At 37.1% G+C, this 23,823-nt stretch overlaps 1 protein-coding gene across 2 annotated transcripts in view; it reads right to left on the bottom strand.

Moving 5' to 3' along the window:
* LOC106462082 overlaps positions 1 to 6,116 on the bottom strand; it is a 110,534-nt gene extending 104,418 nt beyond the window's left edge. Inside the window, exon 1 of one of the 2 annotated variants that reach the window (XM_022389214.1) lies at positions 5,779 to 6,116. The gene's annotated coding sequence lies outside the window, so the exon portion shown is untranslated. Of the gene's footprint in view, positions 1 to 5,425; positions 5,755 to 5,778 lie in introns of those variants that run through there. The other variant, XM_022389213.1, reaches the window with a different exon arrangement.
* Positions 6,117 to 23,823: the final 17,707 nt, after the last annotated feature.

Below are 23,823 nucleotides of genomic sequence, written 5' to 3'. Positions count from 1 at the left end.
CCCGAAGCTGACTTATTAGTAGATTCTTTTTACACAGGCTCTTCATATGTCCTTGCTCTCCACAGTTCCAACAACCTCTCTGGGTAGTAGCCTTTCCTGCTGTGTCATCTTCCCTGTGTTGAAGTTTCCAGCATTGAGCTTTCTTGTGCCCAGGTTTGTTACAGTGCCAGCAAAGTCCCTCAAACCTCTTTGAAAGCTGACCTCTTCTGGCCTTGAATCATGATGACTGTACCAACGTTGGTACCTCTATGCTGGACTTAACATAGGATTCAAATTCAAGAGCTCTGGCCATTGCATCCTGCATAGTAGATGGGTGTGCTTGCTTTACTTGTATCTGTAGTTGTGGACTGTCCAAGGCATCTTCAAACTGATCCCTCAGCAACAATTTTGGCTTTGGCATTACCACGGTCCAGGACATTTCAGTTGGAACGAAGTGAATAATGGAACAAAAAACGCCGCCGAAAACGTGTCACCTGAAAAAGCCGCTGTCGAAGAAGAAACTCTACTCTGTTTGAGAAGGGAAACAGTGAAGCCCTTGATGAAGTTACTACCACTGATGTGACTATTACCGATAATAGGACATTTCCTGATGGAGCAGATGAACCCCACGTGAAGCAGAAGCCAACGAGACGGAGACCAGTACGGAAGAAGATACGTTCCGTAAAATTAAAAGACTTTGTTGAATTTTAATTTTGTGTTTGTAAATTCTGTACATTTAATTAAATTATTGTTAATTTTCTAATGGTTTAATGTAAGTGGCTATTGTTCGGGACGAAGGGGCAGTGTTACGACAGCGAAAGTCACGTGACTCTGGTAACACGTAATGAGTATCTAAAACGTTTGTGAAGAGTCGAGTGTTTACCAGACGCCCTCTATTTCGTATATATAAGACGGGCGAAAAGTGACGGCACATAGTGGTAGATAGAATTGTATAGCAGACAGAGAGATTGAATATATAGACGGACAATTGAGTCAAGCGCGGTAGTAAGTAAAGTGCGTGAATTGTTCGTTGTAAATTATATCGTGTGTTTAAGTTAAGGTAACTGCGGAAATTAAGTGTATTGCAAAGTTGTATTGAGAAAGAATAAATTAGTTTTATTTGAGAAAGGACTTGTATCGCTGAAGTTCTTCGGAAAGAAATTTTACGAGTAATTAACAAACGACCAGAGACGTAACAATATACATATCTGATTAATTAGAAAAGAAAAACCTAAACTAATGACGTCACTGACAATTAGAATGTCAGGGTACAACAATGAATACATCAAGTTTTGTTTACTTTGGAAATTGACTGCTTGAGATTTAGAATATCAAGCAATGTAGAATCTATGAAAATAAGAAATATTCCAATATGAAAATATATAATTTTGAGTGCACATTAAAAGAAGAAATTTGGCATTTACAATCATGTGTTAAAATGAAACTGAATATTGACGTTCCAGTTGGTGATAAACTTGTTCTTGCTTGACAATTGCGTAAGAATGATTCTTTGTCGCTTTTCAGTGGATGTTACTGTAACAATGCAATATAATTACGTATATGTATATAATTTTTCTATTCATTTATCTCAGTTGTAAAACAGTATAGTTTTTATCTACATCTATGCGATACTATTGTTTTTGAGGACATAGTAGAGTTGGGTGTTTTTAAATATAATATTTGGGTGAATTTAACTACACATTCTTATTTTCAGTAGTAGAGCTGATAAATATATCATATCTATATACGCCTTATTCTTATTTGTGTGACGGTCCATTGCAAAGATAATTTCCTTTGATATTTCGAGTAATATTAAAACAAATTAAACAAAACATATCCCCATTAAACACAAATATAAACTTACACATTTGAGTTAGCTACGTTTTCGCGGCGAAACTAGGTCTAAAACACTTAAACCTCAGCATTAAGTAATAAACTATCTGACACGCGGCTCTCACGTAACTAATATCTTGAAACAACGTTTGAAACCAACTTGTACTAGCGTTGACAAGTGTCGCGAGAAAAATAAACGGTACTTTTTTCAAAACTGCTTACTCTCAAAATGGCGATTTGCGTGGCTTCATTGGAATATTCTCTCGTGTTCCCAATATTAGTACAAGGTGGAAAAATAAGGAATTTAATAATATTAATAGTGTAGTGTAGAAAAATTCAAGTTCAAATTTAATTATTGTACAAGTGAAATCATAGTATGAAATTGAATTTTGCATTTTTCGTTAAAGATGACAAAAAAATAATCGTGCAGACCCCAATAAGCATCATGCAGGATGTAAAATTTCTCCAAAATTACTAATCGTACAGATACGATTACTTGGAACACGAGAGTAGAAAGTGTCAAGTGAGCAGGCCAGAAAGTTCACAACTGTGGGTGTGTTTTTTTAAATCAACAAGAGTAGGGATAGGATGATTCTAAAATTGTAATAATAGGTAGGTTATTCATTGACCCAGTCAATCACTGGAGCCCCGTTTACAAATATTTTACTATGTGTTAACGTTAAATATTCCAAAAATGCCCAAATAAGCGACCTCAGAATAAAACAGATCTCCCAAACCATTACAAAATCTGCACAAAATGATTTGTGGGAATGAAATATGAATTTAGTCGTAAACGCTATTCTGTTTTATGACAAACGAGATGGTGATGCCGGAAAAGTATTCTAAAAGCAAAAAGGAAGTTAGGCATAACATATAACGCAACAAAAACACAAGTAGAACTAGAAGCACTGAAGTCTGTTTATTATAATACGACATACTTTTGTAAATTTTGTGGGAAGATATTTTTACATTGTTAGCAGGATAAAACGCATAATTACCCCATAGATTATTAGTGGGCGCAAAATTACAAAAGTATGTTGTATTATAAAATAGAGATTGCAATACTTTCAACTGGTTCTCTATTGCCTTATAGGTTACATCTAACTTCCTTTTTACTTTTACGATAGCTTCTTTTAACGTCACCATCTAGCTTGTCATAAAACACAAAGTGTTTCCAATTTACGACCAACTTTCTATTTCATTCCCACAAGTCATTTCGTGTATATTTTTGACGTTTTTTTTGCGCATGTCCAGTAGTGAAGTATTAGTACAAGTTGTTTTGAAATGTTATTTCAAGATATCAGTTATGTGCGAGTCGGGTATCCGTTCGTGTAATATTTAATATTGAAGTTTAAGTGTTTCAAACCTCTTGTTTCGTCGCGAAAACGTAACCAACTCAGGTGCGTAAGTATAAATTTGTGTTAGGGATGTGCTTTGTTGAAGTATTTCTTGAAATATCGAAGAAAATTACGTTTGCAATGGGCGGTCGCAAAAATCTGAATTGGACGTGTAGTGCTGATAATTTTCTTATCAGTCCTACTACTACTAGTAGTACTATTCAAGCTAACTGTTTCTATGCTCAGCGGTATAAAGTTACTACCTTGCTTAAATTTTAAAAAGTTAAAAACATAATGAGGATGATGAGTGGTATTGGAGCTGGTAATATTATGAATTAAACTTTGTGACAAATTCTGATTTTCTTCCCTTCAATGTGTTTTGGAAGGATAATATTCCCAAGTGCCTTTGAGTGCTACTTCCGAAAATATGCACCCCTAATGTTAGAAACTTTAGTATTGTTTTAACACACACATATTAAGTATCCCATTTGCACACTTTACTGAAATAATTGTACGTATACATCTATGTTGCTACTTTGCAAATTCCTCGCTGTCCAGTATGGAATTTGAAAATTAACAAGTAACAAGACCCGACGGTTGGGAAACACTGTCCTAACCACCATCTACAACTGATTCTCAAAGTAGACAGTTCATCATCTATATCTGAATATCCCAAACGTCTGCTACAACTGAGGCCAACAATACCACATGCATCATCTCCTAATAACTGAAAACCATCGACTTGTATGGTTTTACATCCAAACTTGTAACTGCTTCTAGAAAGTCTTAAAGTTAAATTACCTAAAATTGTTTAGTACTAGTAGTCACTCTCTTGTGTACGTCCTGATCCACACATTCCATAAACATCTACGCAATCCATATGTTATGGACTTCTAAATATCTAATTCTAAGTCGTAACTAAAATTAAATTAAAAACAGACCCACATTCATTGTTCATATAAATATCACAGACTCGTATATATCTAAATACACAAACCATAAGTATACCTCGAGTACCCTAGGCCTATGACCCAAATCCCAAGGACATCTGATTACTTCAAACACCTGTGTACATCTAATTATATCCAAACTCCTCATTCCAACTTGTAACTTACAATGTAAGCAATTTTCACTTGAAATAGGTTATTTTTTAAATTTCCAGGCTAACAGAGAGTAATAATACTTACTGCTTTACTCCAAACTATAATACACAGGAATTATAAAACTCAGCTTCACCAAATATAGTAGACTGACCCTTTTCATCAAAATATGTTTAGATCCTTCACTTCAGTATTGTTCCAGTTTTAAAAAAAATTAATCGCAAACACGCGTGGAAAAGGTAGAAACAAATAATTAAATAAAAATAAACGAATTCCATATCGTTCGCCGATATTAAGTGTTTCAATTATGATGACCCTAGTCATATAACTAAACGTTGTAGTTGTAGTCACGACGATAAAACTGAAAGTGTTGTTAATATTGGTAGCCCAGTGTACTTGTAGTATAACTTAAGTGATATTAACATAGGAAGCCTTGTAAAATGTAAGTTATGAAGAATTTTGATTGAAATATATTCCTAGTATACTTTTATGAAACATTTAATTGCATTATGACCGTTGAGCTTGAAAGAAACCTGTTACTCGTAGTATTTTTATAATATAATAATATTTTTTCTTCTCAGTTTTACCCCTCGTACATTTTAAAGTTACGTTTTACTGTACCTAAGGTTATAGCTAATTCTATTTTGCTTAACTAATATTAATATATTCTATAAGAACGTTAATGCTTGATATGACATATGCAAATATTATAGTATATTTATACATACAAACTGTGACAAAGTGCTTTACAAATGAATTTTGTAGATCCAACTAAGTAATTTTAGTATTTTTACTACTACCACTACTGCTCAGTATTTGTAGAGATCGTAAGTTAGAAGTTTTCTAAATATTTAATGTGTTTGTTTTATCAAATTTTATGCTAATAAAAAATAAGCAATTTTGATCTAGTTTGTTGAAAGGAAACCCTTGTTTACCTAGATGTTTTAAATAATAAATAATTAAATATAAAAGTCAGTTATAGTTCTGAAACACAAACATGTACTTAACTTTTAAGTTATTTAGTGACTGTACAATATTAGAAAAAATTTAGTAATACTAGAAGTATACTACTAACAAATCAGATTTGGTTTCAAGAATGACTAAGACTAACTTAAAGTAAAAAAAAAATCTCGTAAATTCAAACAAGTTCCACACTTGAACAAATACCTAGCTTACCTTTAGGCTTTACTTGTTGATTAGCAGGTTCTCTAGCAATTTAAAACTGGAAAATTTGACGAAGTAGAACCTTTACACAAGTTTCAGGAGTACATTGAAGGTCAATGCCAAATGGACAGAAATTGCTGTAATCGTTATTATGTTGTTATTATACTCTTATCAATATCATCTATGTACATCGAAGAAAAAGTTTCGTTTCTTGTAACCATTTTACATTATCTTAACAAGCGGCAGTTGGACGATGAACTTCGACAATTCATTGAAAAAAAAAGATAAAAGTAATAGAGTGACTTCGAACAATAAATATTTATTAGCAAAAAAGAAAAAATCCTTGATTTAAAAATATTTTATACTTAGAAGCTATGCGATAGTCTGGGAATGTAACAAAGTTGAGACTCTGGCATTGTTTCCGTGCTTCCCGACTTAAATCTGTCAACGTGGGGTTTCCCGCCTCATCGATATTTCCTATGCGCGTCTAACGTAACTCAATAATGAAGGCACATGGCCGAGAATACAAACAGCTACACTAAAAGTTGAGGTGGTGTCTAGGGGAGGGCTGAAATTCATCTACGCAATAACTGACTCACAACTGTTTAAAGTCTTGAAACCGTCATCGTACTGTTTAGGTAAATACAGGTCACATGATAAGTAACGGTAGACACAAATGTAATAACTGAGGCTCTTGAGGACACCCCATTCTCGCACCTGACTCATTGCTGTATCATTAGCACGTAAATAAAGTACCGACAGAGGGCACTTTGATTACAGATATATGTATATATATATATATATATTTTGTTAAACAAGACCGATGTCTGTAGGTTTACTTTCTTCTTAGGATATATATATATATATTATTGTGAACTGTTCATTTCTGTTTGTTTGATTCAGAGTAAAGCCACACATTGGGGAATCGAACCCCACACCGATTTCAGCGATGTAAATTCGTAAAATGTGGACAGAAATTTGACAGCCAGAGTTTACATAAAACATCAAGGCAACGAACAAAAATACAGGTATTCAAGATTGAGGAGTAATTTTATGTTGATCATATAAATATTTCTTTATTATAATTCATATTTTGCTTTTGTTTTGTATACAAACATTATAGATATTATGAACATTAAAATAACGGTATGTGCTCTTAGTTGGTTTTGCTTTGTTCAGCACAAAGCTACATTAGTGGACTATCGGTACTTTGCCCACAACGGGTTTTGAAACCCGGTTTTTAGCGTCGCAACTCTGCAGACGATTAGACCTGCCACTGAGAGGGGGGGGGGGGCGTATATACTATGAAGACCACTGATTATAAAAAAACTGTAACACGACTTGTAGACAAGCCATAGTCAATCAACAGTCCAGCTGCCGAACTATACATTTTTTCTTATTGGTTTAAAAAGTAACCATAATACACAAATTACAGAAAAATTGTCCCCCTAAATATTGATCTGCTGGTTAAAGTGTTCGATTCGCAATCTGAGGGTCGCGGGTTCGAACCTCCATCACCGACCATGCTCTCTTTTTCAGACGTGGGGGCGTTATAATATGACTGTCAAGCATTGGTAAAATAATAGCCCAAGAGTTGGCTGTGAGTGGTATTGAATAGCTGCCTTCCCTCTAGTCTCACTGCTAAACTATAGGCGGTTAATACAGGTAGTCCTCGTGTAGCTTTGCGCGAAATTCAAACCAAACCCATAAATATACGTGGTTTCTGATACTCTTATCGAAGAGAACCTATTGTAATTTGATTCGGAACCTCCCACCCCTTAAATTTTAATTGTTTTTCCAACAATTCATTACACTTCAATTGATCGTCTGTTTAGTAAATATTAGGAAATTTAAGCTGCTTCTTGTATAGTTTTATGTTTAAATTAACATTTTATAAACCTACATAAAATTTATATATCACCGCTATCACATAAACAAAATCTCGAGTTTTTTGTTTGTTTTTCGTTTAGACTTTCGCATAACCTCTACGTTAACTCTATACTAAACGTGAAACATTTCTAATGTGTATTTTATATCGAGAAATGAAGCTGCAATATTGTTCCACGGACACAATTCATTTTGTGTACAGGAACAAAAATGCGAAATCTATAATAATAATAAAAGGGCGTATCTGTGTGTGTGTGTGTGTGACCTCCATAGCTCCAAGAGGAAAGATCCTACAAACCTGAAATTTGCACCCATACTAAGTGGATCCTGAGGGTGTGCAACTGGATGTTATTACTTAACCATATGCATGTGCATCTTTTTGTGAGATAAGCAATCGATAACCACATAAAAAAGAATATGTGTGACCACCATAGCTCCAAGAGCTAAAATTTTGTACCCATACTAAGTGGACCCTGAGGGTGTGTATCTTGGTATTATTACTTAACTGCATGGATATGCGCGTGTGCATCTTTTTATGAAACAAGCTAGCGAAAAACCATATACAAAAGAAGTATTACCACCATAGATCCAAGAAGAAAGAACCTAGAAACCTGAAATTTTGTGCCCATACTAAGTGGACCCTGAGGGAGTGCACCTGGGTATTACTTAATCGTATCAAATTTTGCACCCATACTAAGTGGACCCTGAGGGTGTGCACCTGGGTATTACTTATCCACGTGTGTGCACATGCGCATCGTGTTAATGAGGCAAGGTAGCGAAAAACCACATAGTAAAGAAGTGGTACTTTATATTACAAATAGAAATCACTGACAGATGCGCGTGCGTACGTGCGTGTCTCTGTGTGTGTGACTACCATAGCACCAAGAGGAAATAACCTAGAAACCTGAAATGTTGCGCCCATATCAAGTGGATCTTGAGGGTGTGCATCTGTGAATTACTTATCCACGTGCATGCGCATCTCTTTAATGAGGCAAGCTAACGAAAACCACATAGAAAAGAAGTGGTTCCTTATATTACAAATAGATATCACAGACAGACACGCACGTGCGTGCGCATCTTTTTAATGAGGCAAACTTGCGAAAAACCACATAGAAAGAAGTGATTCCTCATATAACAACTTCTAATATATAAAAAACCCAGTGCATTTTGGTAACAATGGCTTTTATGTCATATTGCTTAGCAACAAAGATATATAGGTTACACTTTTATGCTAAAATGGATTCAGAATACACACTCTGACATAGACATCTAGAGTATATCAATCTAATAACCCGAGCGAAGCCAGGGTACTTTCGTTAGTAATACATAAATATTTCATTGATACAAATATTTTTCTTTTATAAAAACTCATAGACTTCGACCAAGTAGTTTTCTAGCTGGATATAACTAAGCACAATCAAGTCATATATAATATAAGAAAATACGTTTTATTTCACTTTCTTATGCTCAGTGACCAATAAAATAGTTCGCATTTGTAAAAGGAAAACAAATCAAACAATCACTAGACGGTACTTTCAATGTATACGACTTATTTAATACTGTTATTGTATCTACTATGGGTTTTCTCTGCCTGAGGTTTAGAGGAGGACGCTGTTTCAGAGAGTATACTGTGTGAGTACTAATGTGATCTAAGCATGTGTATGTGTTTTTATGCAATTATTTGTTTGTGTGTATGTGTGCACATGAATGCATGAGTTGTTGAGTTTATGTGTATGTGTTTCTTTCTGTCTATATGCTTTGTATCCAAATGCAAATTTTGTCTACGTTACTTTGGTATTTCCTATTCAAGAAACATCTAATATTGTTCATTAATTTGTAAACGAATCTTGCAAATCTGTGGGTATTCTTTCCTATTGTATCCAAAAGTAAGACATATCTCAAGGTTTAGGTTTTACCTTAGTCTTTAGTTGTGATGATAATTGGCCCAGTAGAAAAATTTAGCCCGTGGCCCATTTAGTTGTGGAGTTAGTGTTGAAATATTAATATTGTTAATGCATCTAGACCTACAACTTATGTCAACGTGAATGTAGCCTACTGTAAAACGTTATAGAAGAAATAAACTAATTCACTATCCTTACATTGACCGGATTTTGCATTATTTTCACCAAACAATTTAAAAGAACCTAACCAATGAAAGAAATGGTTACAACAGTAGCAATGTCTTTGTAATAACTGAAGCATAATAGACTCTTGTTTTCTTAAGGTTTTATGTTATTATAGTGTAGTATTATGTGGTACCCTATGTTAAACTTATGTTGTTTTTCATAATAGCCTTTTTGGATGCAGTAAGGCACTCAAGCAAGTTACTGATTTTTTTCTCTCTCTCTTTAGAACAAGGAGAGCCAGTGTGTAAGAAATTAGGCTATTGTCTGTTTTCTTATATGAATAACAACTAACTACTTTAGCATGCTGAGCTATTTTTGTTGACAAATTAGATAATAGATGCAGGCAGTTATGTCTTTGTCAGCACATCATCCACAAGCTTACTGAGGTAAGAAATGAAAATCATGGCCTTCTATGTACTAATAAACTGAGGTTTATTGTTTTATTTAAAGTCATGTCTGCCCTCAGGAAAGCTCACATGCTGGATCATCTGCAGACGAGACAGAAAGCCCTCACTAGTAACAATGATTATCTGTGGGGAAAGCAGAAAACTCTTCTAGAGGAGAGCTATCCTGCTACCCCAAGAGTAAGAAAGGGTACCACTGATGTATGAAGTCTAGAAGAGTCACTAAGCAGCTGCATGGCCAAGGAGACAGGTACTGTGGGTGTAAAATTTCACCAATCAGACCTGAATCACTAGGCAAGTGTCTTCTCCCTAGAAAGGTAGTGGATGGAAATGGAGATACCCTCTTTGAGAGAAGAAGTGAGGTACCAAAGCAATGGATGGTCATGGAGTTATCAGGAATCATGCAGGACCTCCTGATAAGACATAGTCTGTTGCTCATTGCTCAATGATTCCAGTGTCCTGAGCTAACACTTGTCCAAGTGTAGGGCTCCCAGACTTCAAGATCTCAATGGCATCCCTCTCATATCAACAACCATGTCTGACAGAAATACAGAAAAACCACCAAGAAATCTGCATCCAGACTATGCATAAATGTGATTGACACTAAGCAGTTTTCCTTTCCCATGTTTAAGGGAATGACGAAAAAAATTTGGATTGCTTCTTTTATAGGTTCCAGAAAGTATTGTCTGGAACTACTGGTCAGACAACCAGGTAATGCAATGCCAGTGTACTGCTGTCGATCATCTGCCAAAGGAACAGCTGGCTGATTTCTGCTAATGGTTTGACCTAGTGGAAAACTAAGTCATTCATCAGCCTGAATTAAAGGCTAGCAGACGAGATTACACCAAAACCTTGGGGACTTTGCTGATGATCTGCCCCACCTGCACCAAAAGGCATACCTTGTAATGATGGCTGTGGATATCAAACACATCCTAGTGGATAAGGTTATCAAGGGACTTCCATGTGCTGCAACTAAGAATAACTTGAGGGTAGGAAGCATTAATACCTTAATAGCCAGTGCAAGGTACTTCCTCTGATTGACCTTGGGCTCCACAGCAAAAGCAACCACAAATGGAATCACAAGTTGCCAGAGCACAAACATGCTAGTAACTATCCCCTAGGCAAAGTTATCCAGGTTCACCAATGATATCTGTATTACTGTAAGTGCAGCCTCATAAAACTGTGGAGTCCAAGTCGGGTTTAGCCACTGAATAAGTAAGAAACAACAGTCTGTTTGTGGTAAAGAAGGTGGTGGCAAGCTCAGCTTTATCTGGGATGGGCAGTGCTTGGTATGTGCGTGCAAGAATACACAAATGCACAGTAAGTTAAAAGAGTTCCTGGTGGACACATGAACTGTACGAACTCTGATGGATACCATCGTGTATTAGCCACTCCCAGTAAAGCCACCACTCCAGCCAGTGGACATTTCTTCTAGCAAATTGTGGCAGACTGAATATGGGTGGAGGGGAATCTCTGACTGCACCTGGTTTCCATGAACTATAGGACCAAGATTGTGGTTGCAGGCCCAGGATCTGAAATTGGTATAATGATGATAGAGGTACTGCAGAAGCTCTTTACCAATATTGCCTATGAACCTAGCGAAAGACAGAAGACTGCTTGCATGTATCTAACAGAGGGAACAATAGTACCTTCAAACATGCAGGTGTTATGCCCTGGTTTACTGTGGGTTAGATAAAGTGCATTGGTGCCATGCATCATGGCTGCCAAACCAAAGTATGGGACACAAATTCTTCTGTCTGGAAAACATGTAGCATTAGCACCAGTTTTAATTTATCCACCAGGGGATGATTTCCCAGTGTTGGTCTGTAATTATGGACAATTGTCTATCCAGCTTCCCATTTGAGTGATCATCAGTGCAGGAAATGAAATGGAAGTAGCGGGTATTAACTCTGATGCTTGGGTTGCTTTCATTCACTGCATCTCTCACAAACACATAGAAACAAGCTACGTGAGTGAAGTTAAACAACTGCCTCGTCAGCTTCCCTAGAGTAGAAAGAAAATAGCCTGTAGTGAAATAACATGAATATTAAAAGATGGGATCATATAGTTTTCTATGAGTGTATGGTCATCTCCAGTGGTGATTGTTAGAAATAATGACAGGTTCTCTGTTGATTTCCACAATGCACATTTCTGCTTTCCCATATCTGCTGGTAAGTGAATGTCTGGATATATTGGAAGGCACCCAATGGCTCAGCACTCTAGGCCTATCCTCTGGATACCAGCAAGACAAATTGCATGTCAAGAGCAGAGCTTAAACTGCTTTCAGTACTTGAGATGGTTTGATTGAGTTTTGGAGTTTGTAATGCTCTTATTACTTTTGAAAGGTTAGAGGAGCTGACACTTAAGAGTTTGCATTCGAAAAGATATCTGGTATATGTGGATGATATTTTTGGTGTTTGTCCTCGCATTCAAGTATGCTGCTAATAACTTGCCCATGAGTACAGACTGCAGAATTAAAGTTGAAATTCGGGAAGTGTGTATTTATTTGTATTTAAGTAGTTTTCAGTCATATGGTGAGTAGGGAAAGAATCTTAATGGAAACTGGAAATATTGCAGCTGTTTGAGATTGACTCCAACTCATGAGAAGATAATAAGTTTAAAGTTGCAACATGTTATCAGTTTCTCCAAGATTGCTTTACCCATGTCTGCTTTCACTTAAGCCATTGTACAAGGAGTGCAAGCATGCATTTCTATTCCTAAAATGAGTTGAATGTAAAAGTCTTTTGGATACAAATGCCATTGGTAGTGGATATGGAGTAGTGCTTTTGCATTTGTAGGAAAAGGCGGAGTGAGTGGTTGCACACACAAGCTGAATATTTACACTCATAACCTGTGGATGAAAATACTACACTATGAACGAAGAATTGCTTGCAGTTCTAGTATTCATGAAGTACTATTGAGATTACTTGTACGATAGGAAATTCACTCTCGATTTGGATAATGCACTACTGAAATGGCTCATGAACATTAATGTTTGTGTGTTGGATCACAATGATGAAAGTGTTTTAAATGTTCACACAGCATTGTCCAGTAGTTCAACACGAAAATGCAAATGGACTGTCCTGTCACGCAATAAGACCACATCTGTTCATTGAATGTCTTGATTCAGGACATCAAGTTACAAATATATGTGCCATTATGACTCAAAGCAACCACTCATTGATTTTACAGATGACTGGCTGGTGAAACTCACTCCTCAATGGCTCCAGGGGAAACAACTGAGAGACTCAGAGCTAGCGTGGGCACTCCTTGCCGTGCAGCAAGAGAGAGAGCACACCCTGTGTAAGTTGAGCAATTGAGTGTGGAGGCACACAGTTTGTAGCATTTATACAAGCAGTTACAGTGCATAGAGAATTGATATGTGCTGCAGTTGTTGGTCTCTTGACCCTGTGGAGTCTGATTCTCCAAAACCTGCGTGACACAAGGATTGAGGTCATCGGGGCATTACCAGCACTATCATTAATATCTGACAACAATTTTTGCTGGACCCAGTAATGCACTCTGTGTGTGTGCAGCACAAAGGAAAAGATAATTGCATAAGTGTTGGTTTTCCCTCCAGAAAATAGCCATGGACATTGCTGGTATCCTCCTAAAGAGTAAGAGAGGTGGTCAATACATCTCTGTCATTACTGAGTACTTCATAAAGTGGAACAAAGCTTAGCTGTTAATCAACATGGCACAGTCTATTGCTGATGTGTTGATGAAATAGTAGATAACATGTTTTGGCACACCTGGAAAGATTCACATGGAACTGATTTAAACAACCAGTTATTCTCTGAGTTGTACACAGTGATGGATGTAGTCAGATGATGTGGCCAAATATACAATACATATGATGGAGTATATGCTTTCAAAGTTTGTGAACCTAGGTCAAATCAATCGGGATGAACACTTGTCATAAGTTATGATGGTCTAATGGACAACACAGTAGAATTCAATGGGTTGTTTGTCTTACATGCTCAAACCAGAGCATGAAATTTATGACCTATTTCCTGGTTTCACAGTATGTCCACAAATTGAGTCCTTGAATGGATATATGAGACACCATGTATGTACTACATTATGCTGGTACCACCCACAAACCTGCTAGGACAGTCAGCAATGACTGAAAGGGTTGAGCAACCTTTGTTTTGGAGCCTCCAACTAAGTGGTGATGTGAGGTATTGTGTATTCTGTTACACTGTATGATCACCACTTGCAGACTAGTTTGGACAGTTGCCAATTGGTACAAGGAAGAAACTATCTGTAATTATTTGTTATGTGAAATATTTTGATCAGATAGATTGAAATATTTCCAAATATTCTTACAATTTATTAGCACAGGTCTAGTTCTATGATATCAGAGGTGAGATATAACACCTTTTTGTGAGGTGTAGCTATTTTGTGCTGGACTTGTAACTGAGGAAAATCACTAGGGAGAGGAGATGTAGGTGATAATGAATTCTCACAGTTAGAGAAATCAGGTGTACAGCAACATGGCGTTTAATCTATATTTACCACTATTGGGGATACTCCTGCTCCTCCCATTTTTTTCCTGTTATGTTGCTTCCAAAGTATGATGGTAGTGAAGGGAGTGTGGTGGGGTTACAGGATGCCCACGACGGCCTCAGAGAATACATCTAAGACTTTGGACAAGATGGAGACCAGAGAGTGCCTGCTTCTACTGCCACAGGTAGTAGTAATCATGCTCTACTGGCTAGATATGCTTGAGAACATACAAGTCTGTAAACATGTAACTTGACTATAGATTTATTATGGACTTTTTGTCTTGATGATTTTTACAGGAAAAAGTACTTTCATAAACAGATCATTACAACTTCATCCTACACACTTGACTGAGTTTAATTGACCAATTGGAATTAGTTTGAATCTGTATTTTCAACCCCGACCTTGCTTATATAACATTAAATTGTTAAGTACTCTTGCTGTCCTCATTTTTTGAACTAGCCAGTAGTGTTACAGCATTCTTTAGTTGTTGCGGATACCTAACTCATATTGAATGGACATAGAAGGAATTAATGGTGAGCACCTTTCATTGTTTTAATGATACTACGGAGTTCTCAGCATTTTCTTCAAGCAAGGGGTTGGTATTTGTTCTTGTCCAATGGATGAAGATGCATTGCTCATTGCATCCATCATTTGTGCTTTGGAGGCAGTGATAGAAGAGCTGGCCCTCCAGACACTGGATGTTCCTAAATCACCACTAGATGGCTCACTGTTGGTTGTCCCAGGAAAGTGGCCTAAGATGGTCTCACGATATCTAGTGTGCCATTTGCACTGCCACTGATAACTTCAGAGGAGACTGCCCTCTTAATATGTAGGAGTGTAAAAGAAAGTGTAAGAATCCAAACAAAAGAAGTCAGAGCCCTGGAAGAAGCAGCAGCGTTGTCTTGTTGGAGGATGCTTTGTAAAAGAAACTGACTGTCGTGATGTGTGTGTGGGATCATAAACTCATGCACTCTAGCAGAAGTTTTTTGCAGCTTTGTTTTCTGAAGTGAGAAGCACACACCAAGCTAGCCATTTCTCCTCAATAGTAGCTTCCCACATCTTCGCTCTGTTTATCCAGAAGTATGCTCCAAGCTAGTTATTCCTCCAACAAGCTTCACTACTTCCACAACTATCACACTAAAAGAAACACCCAGAGTGGACGCCACTACTATGGCACTACCAGTAACATACTAACCAGCTGTCAAACTGATTTATACTGTAGGCATCAGGGTATCGACTTCTACTTTTATCCCAGAGGTGACCCCTACAGTGGCTCCAAGGGCATTATTAGAAAAGATAGTGCTTCCCATGAATCCCCTACAGAGAGCAAATATCAACTTATTCTACATAAGACTACAGTTTTCAAACCTGGTAATTATAAAATTAAGAGCTAGATCTTGTGACCAACTAAGCAAGTATAAACATTGTTTTTTGTTGTGAAATTAGTAAAGATTGTTTCACTTAACATCAAACATGTCCATCCAGTCTGTATATTTCCCACTCAATTTGGATCTCAATCAATTTTTCAGACTCAGATAATTTGACAAATTTCCTATTCAACCTTGCCGTTATTAGGAAAACTATCCTATACTTACATAGAAATCAGTTTATCTGACAATACCATAAGTGGATAGGAAGAGAAAATTTTGATACTTGTGACCACCGGATTCATTGCAGAGTTTCTATTTTTAATAATGTGCATACTAGCCTTTACATGATCTCTTGAGTTGATAAGAGTTTAAAGCAACACATTTATGGAAAGAATGGCTTATTGTGGAAGTGGAAGTACTTGTATTACCAAGATGGATATTTTACTGCCAGAGAGAGGTGGTTACATGAGAGAGGTTACATAAGACATTCACTAGTGCTATGAAGACTCACATCAATCATACTACAGCAGAAGACACAGGAAGATCTGCTGATATCTGGTGCATTGACGGACATCAGTTGATTGAACCTTTGCCCTAGAGGATCAATCACAGGACAAGGGAAACATTGATGACTGAGTGTCACCTAAGTGGGTTGAAATGTGTCGAGTCTAAGGTTGTTTAGGAAAATCTCTACAGGACTCCTAGGCTGTTACCAGCCATAGCATCACAGTCCCAGCTTTAGTACAGACAACATATGACCATCCAAAAAGGACTGGAAGTGTTGGTAGTGAACAACCTCTGGCATTGAAAGCTGTTTCCCTGACAGAGAACACATTAGACACCCATGGGTACAAACTGTGAACTGGGGCACAGCGAGCCTCTCTGAGATAAGAGGTACTCCATGATGTCAATGATGATTCACACAATACTTTAGGTCAAGCAGGGCTGAATAATGGATTGTCAAGATCAACCCATTTCCCTACTTCTCTCAGAAACTCTAAGAAAGTCATTTGTCCTGTACTTGCAACATTGGTGACATATCAGCTATGTTTTGCCAGAGAAGTCATAAATGGAGAGGTTTTTACCATCACAACAGGCCCTGTGAGCAAGGCCAAACAGATCATACCATTGGTGTTAAAAGATGCATCAAAAGAAGATGTGGACCATTTTCTAAATCTTTTTAGGCAGATTAACTGCCTGGAATGGATGAGCTCAGGAATAGACTGTTCATTCTCTGACCATAAGTTTGTAAAGTGCAGCCCTTAAGGCAATTGATCACCTGGATAATGAGCAACAAGAGGACTAGGAGACAGTCATCAATAGGCTATGTCGTTCATTCGATCTAGCAGACCAAGATTAAGGCTCAGAGAAGAACCAGCATTGAGGAACTGGCCGCCTACATGGATGATCTATGCCAATTGCACGGGAAGACCTACCCAGCAATTAAATCTGCATGTCAGGAGGATAGACATGTGGATAAATTCACTGAGAGTCTCCCCAGTGAAACCATGAGGCAACACCCTCACTCTAACTCAGGCCATTTCCTCATAGTTGAACATTGTAGTTTATTTATGGGACCAGATGGCTAATTTGTTGAACAACAATGATTCAGTACTGCATAGACACAGGCAATATATGTCCAATAAAGAAATTTCCACATTGGCTTTCCTAGAGCTCTAAGAAGGTGCACAGCATTGAAATATAGTGAATGTCGCAGTACAGAGTCATAAAACCTTTGGAGATTTCTTGGCCATCCTTAGTAGTGGCTGTCAGGAAAAAGGAAGGTATGACCAAGTTCCATGTAGACCTTAGACCCGTGAATATAGTCATGGACATTGACGCCTTTGCTTACACTATAAATTTCTTGTTGGTTCAGCATCTTGAATATAGCATCTGGTTACTGGTAAGTTGAACTGGGCAACGAGAGCAGGCCTAATACGACTACTTTCAGCATAAGTGTTGATGTTAATGGATTTTTCATCATTCTTTTGTCTCTATTATGAACTTGTCAAATTTAAAAGACTGAAGGGGCTGAAATAGGAGAAATGCTTGTTATAAGTCGACACTACTTTGGTGTTTGATCACACTCTTGAATTTGTGTCTGAGAACATGGTATTCTAGAAGATAAATAAAGTAGGCTTGAAATTGAAACCAGAAACTGTGCATTCATGCAAACAAATAAACATGTTGTAGGGAGAGATAGAGACTCTACAGACCAGACTAAGATAGCTTTGGTAAAATATTGGATTCAATCTGTGGTAAAGTGAGAAGTCTCTAGTTTCCTTGATTTTGCAGCATATTACCAATGGTTTATGGCCAACTTCTCCAAAATAGCAGTGTACCATTGTCAAATCAACCCTCTCGAAAAGTGAGACACAATTTGGATGTAGCAAGGAATGTGATCACACATTCTGATATCTAAAGCTAGCTTTAATGGATGCTTCAGTGCTAGCATATCCATAACAAGACTATGAGCTCCTGTTTGACACACATTGAATTGGGACAGTTTCAAGTCAGTGTAGAACATGTAATTTGATATGCAGATCATATGCTGAAGGCTTCCAAACACAGATAATGTATAACAAAGAAAGAACCACTTGCAGCTGTGGTCTTTCTAAAACACTATCATCATTACTTGCAAGTTTACTATCCAGGTGGACCACATTTGCTAAGGTGGTTTATTAGCTTTTAAAACTGGAATGGATAGTAGCACATTGGATAACAACATTACAAAAATAAGATATTGTCATAATTCATTGCCAAGATGAAATGTTTTGTCGCACAATAGGACCTTGTCCATTCGTGGTGTTCTGATTCTGGACACTATGTAAGAGTTCAAACCATAGCCATTTCTGCTATAGTAAATACAAGCCATGAAGTAGGAGATTCCACTGATAAATGAATACCACTATCAACATTCCAAGAACACAGTGAAGAGCAACTGAAGGATCCCAACCTAATGTGGACACTCCTTGCTGTGCAATAAAGTAAAGCCTACCCTATATTTATAGAGGAGAATAGCATGGACTCGCATAATCTGAGGTACATGTATAGGTGTTGTTTACCATTTCTATAAATCACCAAGACATGGTTCTTTAACTGTGCTGTAGCTAGTGGTCCCCAGAGCTCTATGACAAGAAATTAACCTGACTCGGGATAACACATAATAGACTCGATGGCACAGAGAAAGGTATGGCCCACACGAATGCTAACTTTCTTTAAACCAAGTTTGAATCAAAATATTCAGCACTGGTGTAAATACTGCGTGCCACCCAGAGAAATAAGTGGCTGATACAGGGTAAACTCCAATAACAAATTGTTGGGAAAACCCTGAATATTGCCATTCCACTTCTAGACACTGAGAGAGGTCATCAATACATACTCATTGTTATCAACTACTTCATGAAGTTGGCCAAAGCTTATCCATTAGTCTATACATTAGCACAGTCCATCATTGATTTATTGGTAGGGAGCTGAATAGCATGATTTGGAGAACTGAAAGGAATCCACATGGGTGAGGTAGCTAATTTCAACAATCGGCTGTTCACCGAGTTGTTTAAAGTGTTAGGCATAGTGAAGATGTTTATTTCATCGTATCACCCCAGTCTGATGGTGTAGCAGAATGGTTAATACTGGTTATCAAGCAGATGTTTGCAAAGTGTATAGTCCTGGTATAACTGACTGGGTGAACATTCGCCATATGTGAAGATGGCATATATAGCAACAGAATATGTTTGGATGGAAAATACTACACCTCGTGAATGTGGTGTATGGTCCTTTCCAACAAGATGATGTCCCACAATCCCACAGAAATAGGTGTTCTAGTTGAGGTTCATTATTGTTGATGAGCATGAAGCTGATGATGACAAAACCTTGTCGAAACGTTGTACATTTGCTGTTATGTTAAACTTATATTAAAGTATTTCTTCATTATCCATTCAAGCCGTCTCCAACCATTATTAGTCTCAAAGTGGGTTCCTCGTCATCGATTTTGAGCACTTAAAGAAGCACTCAAAGGCAGAAGAGTGTTATGATTGGATGGTAAAAGAACAGATGTTCCAGCATGGAGATTGAGACTAGTTGTGGTATGTGTCAGCAGCAAAGAAGTAACTTGTATTTGGCTGGATTGTTACCAGAGTTACATAATTTGTGTCTATTCATCACAGACGAGCCTTTGGTGTGGAGGTAAGGCTGGTGAGTCAGAGAACTATGAGAATGGCATCACGAGTCACGACGACCCATCTTTTGAGGGAGAAAGAACTGAAGATACTTATCTGGCAGTCTATAATGAATCAAATGAAGAGTCGGATGAGAAGTTGCTGGATACAGAAGTAACAGATAAATCCAACCATTGTACGAAATGAAGATATTGACTTGATTTATGTGAGTGGGTTTGATTAGTGTCTAATAGCTTAGGCAATTCCTGAAAGGAAGTAGCATTCCATTAGAATGTATGGACTACATTTTGCAACTGCTACTATATTATAATAACTAAGACCTCCATTAGGTTGAGCAAACAATGAGTGACAGAAAGCAGCATCCTTTGTTTTCTGAGCTATTGAACAGAGTTTCATAAAATGAGATATCCATAGGGTATTGTATGATCACAGGGTGAAAGAAAGTGTATTCCTTACTTTTCAGCCTTCAGATGATGTACACTGATGTATGTACTGCAATTGTGTGATTTCCACTTAATTATATAGTTAGGAAAATCACTGTTCTATATGATTATGTACTGAAAGGAAGTCGCATTTCTTTCTTTCCAAGCTGCCAGGTAATGCACACTGTATAATGAATTCACTACATTGTGTGGTTTTCACTTGATTATAAAGTTACTATAGCCATTTGATTGAAAAATCAGTGACTAAAAGGATATCGTAACCATTTACTTTCTTAGCCAATGAATGAATTTTCTGAGACCAAACTTCAACTGAGTTTTCCCATAATTTGGTTGATTGGTGAGAACTCTATGGAGCGTGTCTCCATGTATTCATTGCCTGGGGAGTACGCTGGATCTACAAATTATGAGTGAGTTGTGTTTGCTCTGAGTGCTTATTGAAGTACAGTAGTAACTGCACGAGTTTGAATCCTGGTAAAATAGACTTTTAGTTCAAAAAGTCTTGATTTGGCTAAATTTTTCAGGATGTAATTTGAGAGGTACTGAAGTGAGTCGTGCGGTGGTCAGGGGTGAGCTGCAATTAACTATAAGAGCACTTGACAGTTGTGATGGCGGAAAACTGATGTAGCAAACAAATGGATGGGTATGGTCCCTCAGGTTTATAAACATTACATAGAGTCATTCATAAGTGTTTTAAAACACGAGTGAATTAATTATATGGGGAGTGTGGCAATAAATGGGGAAAGCAAGGAAAAAGAAATTGAATGAGAGAGGATTCGAATCTTGATGTTAAAAATTGATGAATCTGACTTTACTGTAATAACTGACCTGGAAATTTTTATTGGAAAATGTAGTATAGCTCTCAATAATACCAGTGAAAGAATGTTTCAGTTTTGATGTTGAAATATTCAGCAGATAGTAAATTTTCGTGGTAAATATAAGAGTAGCAAAGAGGCTCAAACTAAGACGGTTTGATCTCAGCTTTTAGAGAACACAGTTTTTACCTGTTGTTTTTTATATATATCACCAAATCTGTGTATATCTTCGAAGGGGTCACAATATTTTGAAGCCTAAGAATGCGTTCTCAATGTTTGAATCCTTCCAAGTGTAGACCAAGTCTCAATGGTGAAATAGTGGGGCATCAGCCACCACGGGGACCATGACTATCCAGTCTGATGCTCCTTCGGCAAACATGACGCTAACTGGTATCCAGACAAGCCATTCAGCTTATGGACCACCACCAGCTTAGGCATGAACAAGAGTACAATGACTTGTTGGTAGAACCCTCTACCCCTAGATCTAGGAGGATCACCTATGCAGCAGTCGTGAGCAAGGCACCACCATTAAAACTCAGGGTACAGGCCCAGTAGATGGCAAATATTGAATTCTCAATGAGCCCACCTAAGATGATCACAAACCACTCCAATACTGAACCAGAGCCCAGTAATAAAGATGCACTACCAGTAGGTGGCTGTTAATTGGGCTTCGTATAATTATGAGAAAGACCATCTCATTCAGGCCAAACTAACTGACATTCAGAGAACCCTTGCCTAAGCCTAGGATGATCGCCAAGCCTGAACAGCAGCCAACCACAAATCAACGATACTCCTGGAGAATCTGCTTGTGGGGTTAAGGTGAGGGTAGCGAAACATCAATTTAGTCTGGATAAGCTATACAATTTGTATATTAATTAATATGTTGTGAGATAATTTGTACATTTTCTTTGGGGCGAAGGGGGCATGTTTGTTTGTTTTATTTACCATAATCCTCTATTTTTAGGATACAAGAGTGTGTATGTGCATGAGAGATGAAGGGATAGAACCTTAACACTTTTTTGGAGTTCATTTTGAGGATTTTTACTATTATTGTTTTAATAATGTAATTATGTGCTCTCGCTCTTTCTTGAGGTGTATATATATATGTTTAATATTTATTACTTTTTCTTAGTTTACTCTCAGTGTATGGGGTATATACATTCTGAATGTGTAACATGCCCGTTTCCACTTGTGCACTGTTCTGTAAATGATGAGTTGTTTTTTTTTTTATGAGTATAAACGGTAAGTATCTTCTTTTTTGGTTTGTGCCATGAAATGTATGTATCATAATTTTCAAAAACGTTAGAGGAAAGTCTGCTCGACTCTGAAGTGAACTTCATTGTATTTTAAGCAAAAGAAAGTTGAATTTATTTACGGTAAACGTGAAGTTGTGCTTCACACACAGAGTTCAAAGCGTTTTCAGAGATTTGTAGTTGGAATCCGAGTTAGGATCTTGGATGTCACTGAGGATATTCTTCCGCGTTGTATTATAGTATTTTGCTTACATTTAATTTGTGGACACTTGCCATTAGCAGTTAATATTCTTTTACATTTTAATTTGACTTACAGGGGACATAAAACTGATAAAAAGCTTATTTTCTCATCAAAGTCTTTACAGCTCTTACCAATTCTACACACACACACACAGAGGATAACTTATCCAATTGTTAATTGTGTTATTGTTGAGTTTGTATAACTACTTTTGCATTGTAAACATTGAAAGTTTTAGCAAACCTAATATTTGAACATATCATGTTATACAAATAAGTAATCGTAGTTGTTACAGGTTATGTATCTATGTATGTGTTATTATTATTTAATGACGCAGTTTAAGAAATCCATACAACCTTCGCTAACTTTTGAATGAGTGAGGAAAATCATTTACAACTAGAGGAGCACTCAGTAGAGCCACACCTCCGCCACTCAACGTTGATCATATTCGGCTCTCAAAAAATACGAAAATCTGTCCATATGTTCGTAGTTATCAACGGAGACGGAATAATATTCTACATATGTCCACCAAGTTTCATCAAAATCATTATAGAGCAAAATTAGTGTAGAAAATCGATCCCCGTGTTAACAGATGGGGATTTTTGTGACCTTGATGGTTTGACCTTGACCCTCCAAAAACTAATAACTTTAAGTTGGGTCATGGTTCAACTTTCGTCCAAATCTATCCAGACGTTTTCGAGAAATCTTGCTGACAAACACAAAAACAAACATAAACAAGCAGGGGTGAAATCATAACCTCTGTCCACCTTCGGTGGCGGGGGTAAACATTCAGAAATACTGCTGAGATATTTTTCTTTTAATCTATTTTTAATTATTTTAAAGTTAATTAGCGTAAATCATAAATATCCTCATTTTAAAGGGCAAGTGAATGAAATAATTACATTTACTGGTCATTATACCAGACAGAAAAAATCCACAATATGAAGAGATGTTTTATTTATCTAACACTGATATTACGTTTTTGGGTTTAGAGTTATTGCAAAACTGCTCTCACCTCAGTCGTGTGACACTCGTATGCTTCAAAAAAAAACGTACACTATTGAATATCATTGTACGTCGAGTCATTTCACCTTTCAAATACTAATGAGCAAGGCCAAGTATGATTAAAGCCTTACATCTGGGGAGACACTTTGACGTTGAAAAACGAATATGTAATAATTGTTTGATTT

The sequence above is a fragment of the Limulus polyphemus genome, unplaced genomic scaffold (assembly GCF_000517525.1).
Source record: "Limulus polyphemus unplaced genomic scaffold, Limulus_polyphemus-2.1.2 Scaffold1089, whole genome shotgun sequence".
Taxonomy (NCBI): Eukaryota; Metazoa; Arthropoda; class Merostomata; order Xiphosura; family Limulidae; genus Limulus; species Limulus polyphemus.
Note: the sequence above shows the minus strand (reverse complement) of the source record. Positions and strands in the feature narration are given on the sequence as shown.